The sequence below is a fragment of the Mus caroli genome, unplaced genomic scaffold, assembly GCF_978045245.1.
Source record: "Mus caroli unplaced genomic scaffold, Mus_caroli_1 scaffold_11, whole genome shotgun sequence".
Taxonomy (NCBI): domain Eukaryota; kingdom Metazoa; phylum Chordata; class Mammalia; order Rodentia; family Muridae; genus Mus; species Mus caroli.
The window spans coordinates 39,392,601-39,404,660 of NW_028227266.1; the positions used below are offsets into that span (position 1 = coordinate 39,392,601).

General features: G+C 42.0%; 1 long non-coding RNA gene across 6 annotated transcripts in view; it reads left to right on the forward strand.

Moving 5' to 3' along the window:
• LOC147001995 (uncharacterized) overlaps positions 1–12,060 on the forward strand; it is a 306,897-nt gene that overhangs the window by 195,089 nt on the left and 99,748 nt on the right. For all 6 annotated transcript variants that reach the window (XR_015048925.1, XR_015048926.1, XR_015048928.1 and 3 more), the window contains one exon: positions 9,356–9,432. This is a non-coding gene — a long non-coding RNA (uncharacterized LOC147001995). The remainder of the gene's footprint in view (positions 1–9,355; positions 9,433–12,060) is intronic.

Below are 12,060 nucleotides of genomic sequence, written 5' to 3' on the forward strand. Positions count from 1 at the left end.
CATTAGTAAACTCATGTCTTTACTTCAGGAAGGCTACAGCAGGGTTAAAGCCTCTTAGGACTCAAAGGTCCCTGGCTCCTCTGACTATAACAGTTGCCTCAGTAATGGATAAGCACTTATATTCTGTCCTATCATTCCAGACTTCCCTTCTAGAAGGAAGGAGCTGGGCAGCTTCAGTGCTGTCCTTTGTGGTCCTTCAACATTGACAGATCCTCTCTAGGCTTTGCAAGAGAAGCAACCATACCCTGGGGGTTGGGGAGGTCTTTGTTGTAAAAAATGTATTTTCTCAACCAGGGCTAAAATGAATAGATCTGGAGACTTCAGCTACTCAAAATCTCTACAAATATCTATGTGTGTGTGTTTGTATGTATATATGTATGTGCCTTTCACATAGACATAGTCATCTGTAGTCACAGTGATGGGAATTACTTGGTTCTTTTACTAATCTGCTCCTATGCAATGTACTGCATACCCTAAGGGTTATATGAATATTATTTATATATGAATTACATCTTTAAGATAAAATTATACTTCTTTATTAAATAGAATGTCCAGAGATGAGATAGTCATGAAAATTATTATTTTCAGGCATCTCCAAATAGCTTCTGGAAGTTTCTGACTATTTTATCCTCGTGGTCATGAGAAAGACTGAGACATGATGATATGAGGAAGTCCAGGGTTAAATGTAAATGACAAAAATCTCCTTATTGTCTTTTTTCTTCCTCTGTGGTTGGCTAACACACTGTTGATTCATAAAACTTGTTCCTACTGAGACTGCATGCAAGTTTAGAGTCTTTCTGCAAATCAGTTTAAATTGATAAAAGTGGCTTACTTAAAAACAAACAAGTGAAAGGAGTTGGCATCAGAATTCTTCAAAGTACCCTGAAGACATTTCAAGAGTGGCCTACTGCCATCCATCCTTTATATGGGCTGTGAGACTTCCCACACACTCCACCCATATTTATCTATCAACCCCAAAATACTACACCAGAGGAAATGGAAATATGATCCTCCTTTTATAAGCCATCCATGAGGTGATGTCTGGTCCATATTAAATGTCACCAATAAATTATTTATGTGAGATGAAAATACAGATGTGATTACAGTAGGACTTAGTTCTACCTAAGAATAACACTTGAACTCTTCCTGGGGGAATAAGTCATTTTTAAATTATAAGCTAATAACCATTTGATTTAAGTATATATAGAAAACAACTAAAACCATCCCAAGGGACATTAAGAACTTGATGTGCTTCCTGCTTCCATCTGGGATTTGCTCTCAGTCTGGTCCTGTGTGCGAAAACAAATAGCATCCCAGTTAGCTTGAATAGCCCCCTCACATAACAGACATGCATTCTACCATATTCCAGATTGGCAATTTGCCTGTTGTCACACAAGATCAGAGGTAGAGGGGTGCACAGTTGCACTGGCCACTGTGTTCAACCTTAACTGATCCCTGATGCCAATTCTCAGCCATTTGAGTGCTTCATCATGATTGACTCTACTCAACATGATAGGTGCAGGAGTACATGTGGCTAGTGTGTCCTGTACCCTAGGATTCCAGGTGACCTACCATGATTGACCAACAAGAGTAGCAGAATGAATAAAGAAGTGCTCTCTGGTTCCTTTAATCGAACCTAGGAATCTGAATCCTACCACTGTTATTACCATAATGACTGAACTTTAGAAAGATTAAGCTTTTCTTTGTGTTGACTTCTGGTCCAATGTGGAGTCACCGAGTTTAGGAGAGAATGGCTGGATGATGTGCAAACATTTTGCAATCCGAAGCATTAGTTCATGCAAGAGAGAAAAGGGGAGTGTTCCATTTCTCACCCTGTATCCAGCCGTGAGTGTATCCAGCCAAGAAAGGTTGGTCTATAAAGAGTGAAAAAGATGTGGTCTTTGCCACAGGGTTAATAGCAACAGGTTTTATGGTAAGCACTTAAGCCTATTTATAAACCTGCACAGGTCTTAGTCTCTTTTCCATGGCTGTGATAAAAATACCCTGACAAAAACAACTTCAAGAGGACAAGCTTGGTTTGGTTTTAAGCCCCAGGTTGTAGTCTGTGATGACAGGAAGTTCGCAGCAGCAGATAGTCAATGTAGCTGGTCACATTGCTTCTGCAGTCAAGAAGCAAACAACCACGAATGCTTGAGGGTACTTAGTTCTCCCTCTCCCTGTACGTGCTCCAGGATCTCAGCCAAGGAAAGGTGCCGCCTTTCTATCAGATAATATAATCAAGATGATCTTGGGGTTGAAGAGGTGGTTAGGAGCTCTTGCTAATCATACAAAAGACCCAAGTTCAATTTCCAGCCCCTTTGTTCGATAACTTGTAATTGTGTTTAACTCCAGCTCCAGGGGGGATCTTTGGGCTCTGCAGATAGCTTTGCTCATCCGCAGACATCCACATGCAGACACATAATTATAAATACAAATAAGTCTTTCAAAAATGATAATTCCCTATAGACCCATCTCCCAGTGTTTCTAGATTCTATCAAGTTGACCATTATCCATCACAGTACCTATATGTGAATATGCACTTATAGCCATGTTCACAATAGAAGTTGAGGTGTGTTTTCTTTGAGATACACCTGAATGTCATTTTAGTTTCCAGCCACTCTTAATCTTTCTCTTCTTTCTTGTCATATTTCAGAGAATTTCCCAATATAATGTGAAAACTGCCTTCTTTGCAATTTCAAAGGTATCTGAATTCAGAGTGTACACATCTAGCAGGATTCCCCTTATTAAGGCTACCCAGCCACGTTGATCCTTTGTTTACTAATATCTTTTCCACAAAAGATTAGCAGAGTTGGAGGGAGGGCAGGTGGTAGTGGAATGAAGTGTATCTCATATGTTTTCTGATGTTTGGGGAATTTCAGAAGGTAATAAGCTAAGCTATCAAGGAAGGCATTTGGGGGCTGTAGATGTGGGAAAGAAACCTCACTTCAGAAATGGGGATTGTGTTGATCCTCTAAGCCAGTTCTTTCTCTCTTCAGCAGATAAAGGTCTGTGCAGCACTCTGACAAATTTTTTTTTCCACATTAAGGGTAAGCAATTCACTCAGCCCCAGTAGGAGAGGCAAATGTGCTAAGGGGCTGCTAGGCAGAATTTCCTGGTGTTCTGACCACTGCAGCTTCAAGGACAAGTGAAGAAAAGAGTGTGTGGCTGCCTGAGCATGGCCTGAATAAGGATGAACTTCAGCAGACATGCCAACGTGGAATTGGGAAAGCCCACAAAGAGCAGGTGAATAAGGATGCTAGAGAAACAGTCTTCCCAGGGAAGAGCACACCAATTGGTTTTATCCAATATCAAACAGCCACCCCTGCAAACATATACATACAAGTAACATTCTATGGAGTGAGTGGGCTGCATTTATGTATTTAGGAGTGTGTGTGTACATTCATAACAACAATTAAAGAAAAAGAGGTCATGAATTTCAAAGAGAAATGAGGTAGAGGCATATGGGGAGGTTGGAGGGAGGAAGGAGAAGGAGAAAATGATATAATTATAATCTCAAAAAATATTTTAAAAATTGCAAGTATTTCCCTCCTGCCTCCAGGTTAACCAGCATTCTGGGCAATTGTCCCATCACCTGCTAGGGCCTGCCCACCCTGATCAAATCCCCCAGTTCATTCTTTACTTTGACTGAGTCTTGATGGCACAGTGCCAGGTGACATCTGAGAGGATACACTTTATAGGAAGAAACATAACCAACACCTCCCATAGAACAGAGAGTCTGGCCACTCGGAGTCTTGTTGAGGGAAAGGTCAGTAGCCAGGCCTGGCTAACCCACTCCCTTATTTCTGCAATGATGGGAGCAAAGTCTCCATCTTGCTAGTTCAACATGCAGCTTCAGACCTGCCCAACCATCTGCCTTCAACCGAGGCAGAGCAACTTGCCTTAGTCTTGGGAGTGTGAAAGCTAAGTAAATGTTTGCAGAGAAAAGAGATAGATGCAACACGAACTTCCTGGAGCACAGAGACACGCAAATGTAGAGACGTTGTCCCTTGCTTCAGTAATCTTCATGGCCACCCATCCAAGGACAGTATGGTTGGTGTCTCCTCACTACAGTTGGTGGGCAAATGTGAACCTTCCTAATTTGGAGAGGCCTTGAGCAGATGTCCATCCCCTAACTATTATGGTATGTATTTTTCCAACATTACCATTCATGGCAAGGCTGAGAAACACAAAGATACACCAAGAGAGGCATGCACACGTGTACACATGAGAAATCACACAACTATGTAAGTATACATGGAAACATATTAAACAGACATATAACTATAAAGCAAATACATAGCATACATGTACATATATGCAGATTCATGCACAGACTATACACACACACACATACATCCAAAAACATATATACAAATACATTCATGTGAATGTGCACACAAATATACAAATAAAACACAGACATATACCAGGCAACTCTAGGACTCACATTTTACCTCTGCACCCTGAACAGTGATCTGGACTCTATTTCTCTACTTTCTCTCTGTCCTGAGGAAAATCACAGAAATTCTAATAGAGGAGGCTGAGAAAAGAAAATATTGGCTTCTACAGCACAAACATCTCTGTCTGACAAGAAAATGTTAATTTCCCTCTAAATCAAATGTTGACAGATATCAGCTGTGGCTGGAGATGTGCCACTCTGGGGGGAGATCTTTGTTTCAGATAATGTGCTCAGCTTGGAAGCCATCTTCCATTAGGCTCCCTGGCACCACATTTTATCAGGAAGTGTCCTAGTGTGTTTGCAAGGGCTGACCTCTCTGGGACTCTCCAGAGTAGGAGAGCAGAGGGACAAATTCCCACTTGATAGAATGAGCTGGAAACCTGGGTCCACACAGTCATGTATAGGGCGTATGCTTTCATGCACCATGGGGTGGAATTTTAACTGGACACACAGAAGGGGAAAGTCTAGAAGCAAAGAGAGAAGTGAAATGTACAGGCACATGGAATTTTCCAGAACTGTATGCTTTACCTATTCATTTCCACTTTGCTTCTGAAATACAGTGAGAATAGTCTTTGTTCAACACCTGATACTTTCAAAATTCCAAATTAAGATCCCCCTATTTTCTCCCCCCAAATACACACACACACACCACACATACACCACATATCACATATATACCATACATATACACACCACATACACATATCACACAAACACCACATATCTCTCTCTCACACACACATCAAACACCACATACACACATATACATACCACACACCACATATCACACACACACACATCACACACCACATACACACACACATACACCACATATCAGAATACACCACGCATGCACACGCACACACACACACACCACAGCATACACACACATCACACACCACACAATAAACACATCACACATACCACATACACACACACATACACACACACCACACATACCACACAATACACACATCACACATACACACACACACACGCATCACACACCACATACACACACACACCACATATCACCATACACCACACACACACACACACACACCACAGCATACACACATACACACACACACCACACAATACACACATCACACACACCACATACACACACACACCACAGCATACACACATACACACACACCACATACACACACACCCCACAGCATACACACATACACACACACCACACAATACACACATCACACACACCACATACACACACATACACACACCACAGCATACACACATACACACACACCACACAATATACACATCGCACACACCACATACACACACACACATGCACACATACCACAGCATATACACACCACACAATACACACACACACACACACACACCACCACCACCACCACCACCACCACCACACACCCCTTTAACTTGTTAAGGTTGAAGAATGGTGATATCTCCAACCAGTGAGTTCTGCCAGTCTGCTCCATTAAGGCCAAGATTAATGCGGTAGGTTGGTGCACGGCTGCTGCAGAGCTGCGTGCTCAGAATACAAGATGCCTATGCAGGGGAAAGGCCAAGAAATATGTCTGTGCTTGGAGTTTACACAAGTCTCCTTAGCAACTTGTCTGAATTCATTTCTCCCTCGGTATGTGTGGGTTTCTTCCAAATCCTGAGTGCAATGGGTGTTGAGAGTCTTAGCAGGCCCTCTTTCCCTTCTGCTGGGGCAAACTCTTTTATGCTGGAGAGCAAGGCTTCATTACCAGCCCCTTCCCTTCCCCCATCCCAGGGATCCAGCTCTGATTCTTTGCACTGTACGTCTGTGGATCATTAGGGACTTTCCAGAGATCCACATCTCCATGGAGGAATTCGGGGGCCCCTTGCTAATAGCCAGTTTCGTGCATTTCTGCCTTGGTCTCTAGCTGCCCCTCTTGCTCCTGGGTGTGACGTGTGTTAAATGGGCTTGTGTGGCACAAGAAGGGAGACAACAAGCTCCCATCCTCTCTGTTCCTCCTTTCCATTTTGCCTTGTCTTCCTTTCGATTTTTATCCCTCACCTGGCACCAAAGGCCCTGCAGCTCTGATTAGACGATAACTCCAAAACTACTAGACAAAGCCCGGCTTTCAGGCATCAGATAGATTGGCTTTGGTGTGACTGGGCATGCTCGGGGACGACACCCTTAAATAAGTCTATGCTGCAAGAGGCAACTTTGCCCTCCAGCCTGGAGAGGGAGATGACACCGTACTGGGGCCTGGAATTGTAACACTGCCATTTCCCTCTTCTATGTTAGAGTCAAGGGGAAAAAAGAAGAGAAATGTAGCAAAAAAAAAAAAAAAAAATTAAGGTTTGATTTTGGCTCTTTTACAAACAGATGTTGCTTGTCATTCTGATATGGTTAAGCAGGCAACAGATTGTGTGTGTGTGTGTGTGTGTGTGTGTGTGAGAGAGAGAGAGAGAGAGAGAGAGAGAGAGAGAGAGAGAATGACTAGAAAGCAGAACTAATAACAAGGGGAACATGGGGGCCTCTTTCCTTTCTGAACCTTAGTTTAGCTAACTATGCCTGCCCCTGTAAGTGGCTCTGTGCCATTCAGTAAGCACAGGGCATTCTCCTTTGTAAGAATCCAGTCACTCAGGTTAGATGGCTGCTTCTTTTCCCAGACATCATTGTGGAAGGGTCAGGCCTTTACCATCCCGAGGTCAGGAATCCACCTGTACCAGACAGTGACCTCTGGGGGGTGTACAGGCCCTTTATAGACTATATTTTCTCTTCCTTCCAGGGTGCAAGTGACTTACTCCATCTTCTCTTCTGCACCCCCACATTTTAATCTAACTGTGCCATGCCTTCTCAAGAACAAAACCTGGCTTTGAATAGAAAGTGGTAAAGTTGGCCAGCCTCCTGGGAACACTCATTCTGCACACAGTTCACTTTTTATTAAAGAACTGACAGACGCCTGATGTTTCTGTGTCAGGATCACAGTCGCGTTATTAGTTTTCCATTTGAATCCCCCCTCCCTTGCTTTGTTGACAAGACAGCTAGAGAAGCACTGTAGGCTGGCACCCGGTCACCTTATGAAGGGAGGAAATTGTCACAGTGAACAAGCTCGATCCTTCCTGAAGTGAAAGTTGCCCTTCACAGCCAGCCGCACATGAAGCAACTTGTGACTGCTGAAGCCTCTGTCTCCTTTTGTTTCCCCAAGTGTGTCGAAAGCCAGCTTGGCTCAGCCTGCACTCTCCAGGCTTGATCCCTGCTATACATCTGTTTGCATTGAAGTAGGTTCAGACATTTCCTTAATTACAAAAAATAGAAGTACCCTGCTCAAACAATCTGAGAGCTTATTTCTCATCCAGCTGTACTCTGTCATGCTATTTCCACGTCTTTGTTCTTCATTGACCTACAAATGCTGTCATTTGTCATTTTTCTTAATTTATTTATTTATTTATTTATTTATTTATTAGTACAAGGAGTGTGGTGTGGGAAGATTATAAATGGCAGTGTCTGATCTGTCCTTGCTTAAAAGCACAGGAGACCCATGCCGTGTGGCTGGCTGGTTCTTCCCTCCCCGTCTCTCTTCAACTCAGTCCCCACCCCCAGAAAAGAATTAACTCAACTTTAAGTGGCTGGCTTTGGCACCACATTGTATTCTCGGGAGGTTTTCCAACACCACAGTCTAGGGATTTTTGTGGCAAAATCACAGGCGGAAAAGGTATGGTGTAGCATGATGCGGGGCACCCGTGAATTACCCTGGGAGTAGCAACTGCTGGGTGTACTGTTTTTGTAGAAGCCTCTGGATCTGTGCATGCCCACGTGCACATACCCAAGAGATTTCAGAGAGTAAGAGAGAAAAGGCATCGGGAAAATAAAAGAAAGAAAAAAGAAAATGAAAAGCTATTGGCGGCTAGGCCAAGAAGTCTCAGGTCTTTGGTGTCGGGTGGATGCAGAGGGGTGTATGTGAATAAGCTCCTCCCACTCCTTCCCTCCTCTTCTTACTCTCTTTACCTTTTTTCTTTCTCTTACTCTGTCACCTCCCTTGTTTCTCCCCACTTTCTTTTTTCTTTCTTTTTATAAGTCTCAGTTTCCCTTTTTCTCACCCTTCTGCTCTTCCTTCTTTTCTTCATTAAAAAAAAAAAGTCCCATCTACTTGTGCTGCCATTTCAGAATAAAGGCGGTCCATAGAACATACATGAGAGAGAAAGCACAGCATCATCACAGACTTGCTGTTCAAGTCCAAAGGCAAGCAGAGCTCAGAGCTCTTGCTAGCAGGCAGTAGTCACACAGTAGATCCACCTTCCCTTAGCAAAGACACAATGAAGTAAGATGAAATCTGTGGCAAGTGGCAAGAGGATAGGACAGCAGAACTGAAGCCACGAGCTGTGTGGTTCTAGAAGAGGGAGAGCCATTAGAACCAATTGCGGTGAGATACCTGCTCCTCAGCCACGCCCATTGGTAGAGAGTAGATGTCTCCCAATTGGGCTAATGGCCAAACAAAGTTAGAATGCCCCCCAGGGGCATTGAGCATGTTCTCCCATTATGCTTTTCCCACTTCTGACTGTTAGTAGCCTCTCTGAGACTTCACATTCCTGTTTGGTGATCTTTTTGTTCCTGGTAAAAATCCTTTTTACAGTGGTAGTACATTGGTAGCCAGGGAATTTCCGGGGGGTGGGGGTGGGGAATGTGAAAGCTACTTATTTGTAGAACATTTTTATTATTGGTCACACTGGAAATAAACATGGCATGTCCCAATGTTGCTTTCTTCTAGGAATAGATTTAGTTTTATTAAAATTCCCTTTTACTCTTAGTATAATATTACTTACAATTTAATTTACAGTGTAATGGAGTGGCAAAACAAACTGAAAAACCACCAAAGATTTCTGATCAACTTATAAAAATATTTTAAATGTTTTGTTTTCCAGGTGTGGGTGACTGATTTTAAGAAATTAGCAACACAGAAGCTGATTTTAAAATATTCATAAGAAGCTGGCTTTTACAGGTAATCGCTTTTTTCCTTCTACTTCTTCCCAAACCGTCCATTTCTTCAAATAGTAAAATTTTTAGGACATTGAAAACTTATATATTTAATGTTGCTAGTTTATATCTTTATAACCCATCAATCTAGCTTTTTTGGTCTTTGATTCTATGGAGTTTGAGAGATTTTAGAATTAATTTCAAAAGGATGTTTGCTTATTTTTAAAGTAATTTAGGCAGAGTTCATTTGAAACCACAAACAATGTCTTTGAACTCTGGATGTATATGTATGTATATTATATGCATATATTATATGCATATATGTGTCTATATATCTGAGAATTCAGGGTTTATATGCATTTCAGAAGGTTGTTATTAATATTTTAACTTCAGTTCTACTTGATTACAACTTAGCACTTTCTGGAACTCTTTAATATCCATTGCGTGGGTGGGGATTGAGTTTGGCTCTCATGATCCAGGCAGCTTCCTTTGGGTGCCACTGAAGCACTTTGTCCCACCTAGAAAGGTTTACAAGCATCCATGATCTGGTGTCCAAAAAAAAGTACCTTTCCCTTTGTTTGTAAATGACAGCCCCATGTTTTCACAGTTGGTTGCTATGTGGTAGTGTCCTGTGCAATCTTGTTTCATGGAATGACCCAAAATGTCCTTTGGAAAAAGAATCCCCATTTCCTTCCCCAACACAAAGAAGTTTCTTGAAGAAGGCTTCCAATGACTACTTCAGGGGAGGCATCTATTGGCAAACAAGCTTCCCTCTTCAAGTGTAAATGTTAATATTTGAATATTTTCTTTGTAACTTCTGGTCAGGTGTGTTTGTTTGTTTGTTTGCTGGTTTGTTTTGATTTCTGAATTTAAAACTTGAGATTGTTTGGAAGCTAATCTTAGTACACGTGAACGCATAGTCCCTGTCCTGTATTTAAGAAAAAGAAAGATGGCCCCATGGAAACACAAGGTTGAGTTCCTTTCTGTGGTCTCAGTGTATCATGGGAATGTATAGGTGCTGTGTGACAGAGCCAATGTGCCACTTGATAGATTTTAGTTCCTTGCTGACAAATACTGTTTTACTAGCCATAGTGTAGTTTGAATATTCGTTTTCTGACATGGTTGAAAAGTGTTTCATATTTGCGATTTAAAAATCATAATGTTTTCAAATACGCTGAGATGGCTTGAGAATGGAATCCAAGTCTAAGCACAAAGCTGTCAATGTCCAGGAACATCATGTACACAGCCTGGACGTATGTTACCCAAGGTTCTCAGTGTAACTATCTTGTCCCTATAACATGCCACCTGGCTTCAGGAGTGGCATCTTCCTCTTGTGCCATCAGCTCAGTGCTCAAAAACTTCTGAGTTTCAGCTGGGCAGGGTGGTACACCTGTTTAATCAGGAGGCAGAGGCAGCTGAATCTCTGAGTTTGAAGTGAGCCCGTTCTCCTGGGGAGTCTCCCAACGAGACTCTGTCTAGAAAAGGAAGACAGGAAATCCTGTCTTGAAAATAAACAAACAAACAAAACAAAAAAAAACAAAACAAGAAAACAAAAAACAAACAAAAAATAAGTGACACAGAGACTCTTTAGGGGGAATCATGGTTTGGTTGCTTCTTGGTGTGGTTCTCAGATACTGCAACCTCTACATCATCGCCTAACTCTAAACACTTGTGGGTGTGGCTCTGGGGTGAACCAGGTAGATGAGGAACACCGGGGTAGCATCTCAGATCATCTTTCGTTCCTAGGTTCCTATTTTACCTATTAGGATGCATGCCATCCTACTGAAGCCAAACCTACTCTATGAATAGTTCACCAATTGGGCTTTCATTGTTGTTGAGCCTCCAATGTTTATCTTCTGGGCTCTCAGCAAGTAAATGTCCATTTGATAAGGTGAACAGGATCCTCTTGAAGGCCAAACCCGATAGTTTCCAGCTGGCAGAAACTTAAAATGCCTGTGGTAAAGCTGTTCAAAAGCAGAAGGTATATGCTTTTCCTGACATCTAGGGAAGGGATTGTCTAAATGTCCAACAAGTTTTCCTGAAGTGATTTTTGTTATGACCATGTCTACAGGAGTTCACAGGAGGGGCCATTTATAAAGGTCCACTGTCTTGAAGGTTCCATTCTTCCTATGGAGCCTTAACTTTGTGTGAACAATTGTTTGTGTCTTAACAAATGAAATCTTTTTATAATAAGGAAAGAGAGGCAACCCTATCCCCTTCAGTAGTTTTAGGGTTAGTGGGGATTTATTTTCTTTTACAACTTGATTTTTAAAATACCCCCATACTTTCTTGTTGTTTATATTTGGGCCAATTATGGGATTGGGAAAGGATGTCTCAAAGCCACAAACTTCTTGAAGACGAACGTTATAGTTCAGTATAATGAAATATCTGCTAAGATGGGTTGGCAAAGCTCTCTTCCAAGTTGTTTAGCAGTGCTTGCTAGTTAATTCTGCTTGTTTTTTTTCTGACATGCAAACAAACAAACAAAACGGGGGGGGGCAGATCTCAATAACCTTTACCACAGAATTGCAGAAGTTAAAAGAATTACCTTGCATCCAGGCACTTGTTCTATCTCTTAGAATCTGTCTCGTTCTTCTTATTGGCCATATTGACATTGGTTTGGGCCAAATAGATGAGGATTCTGATCAAATAA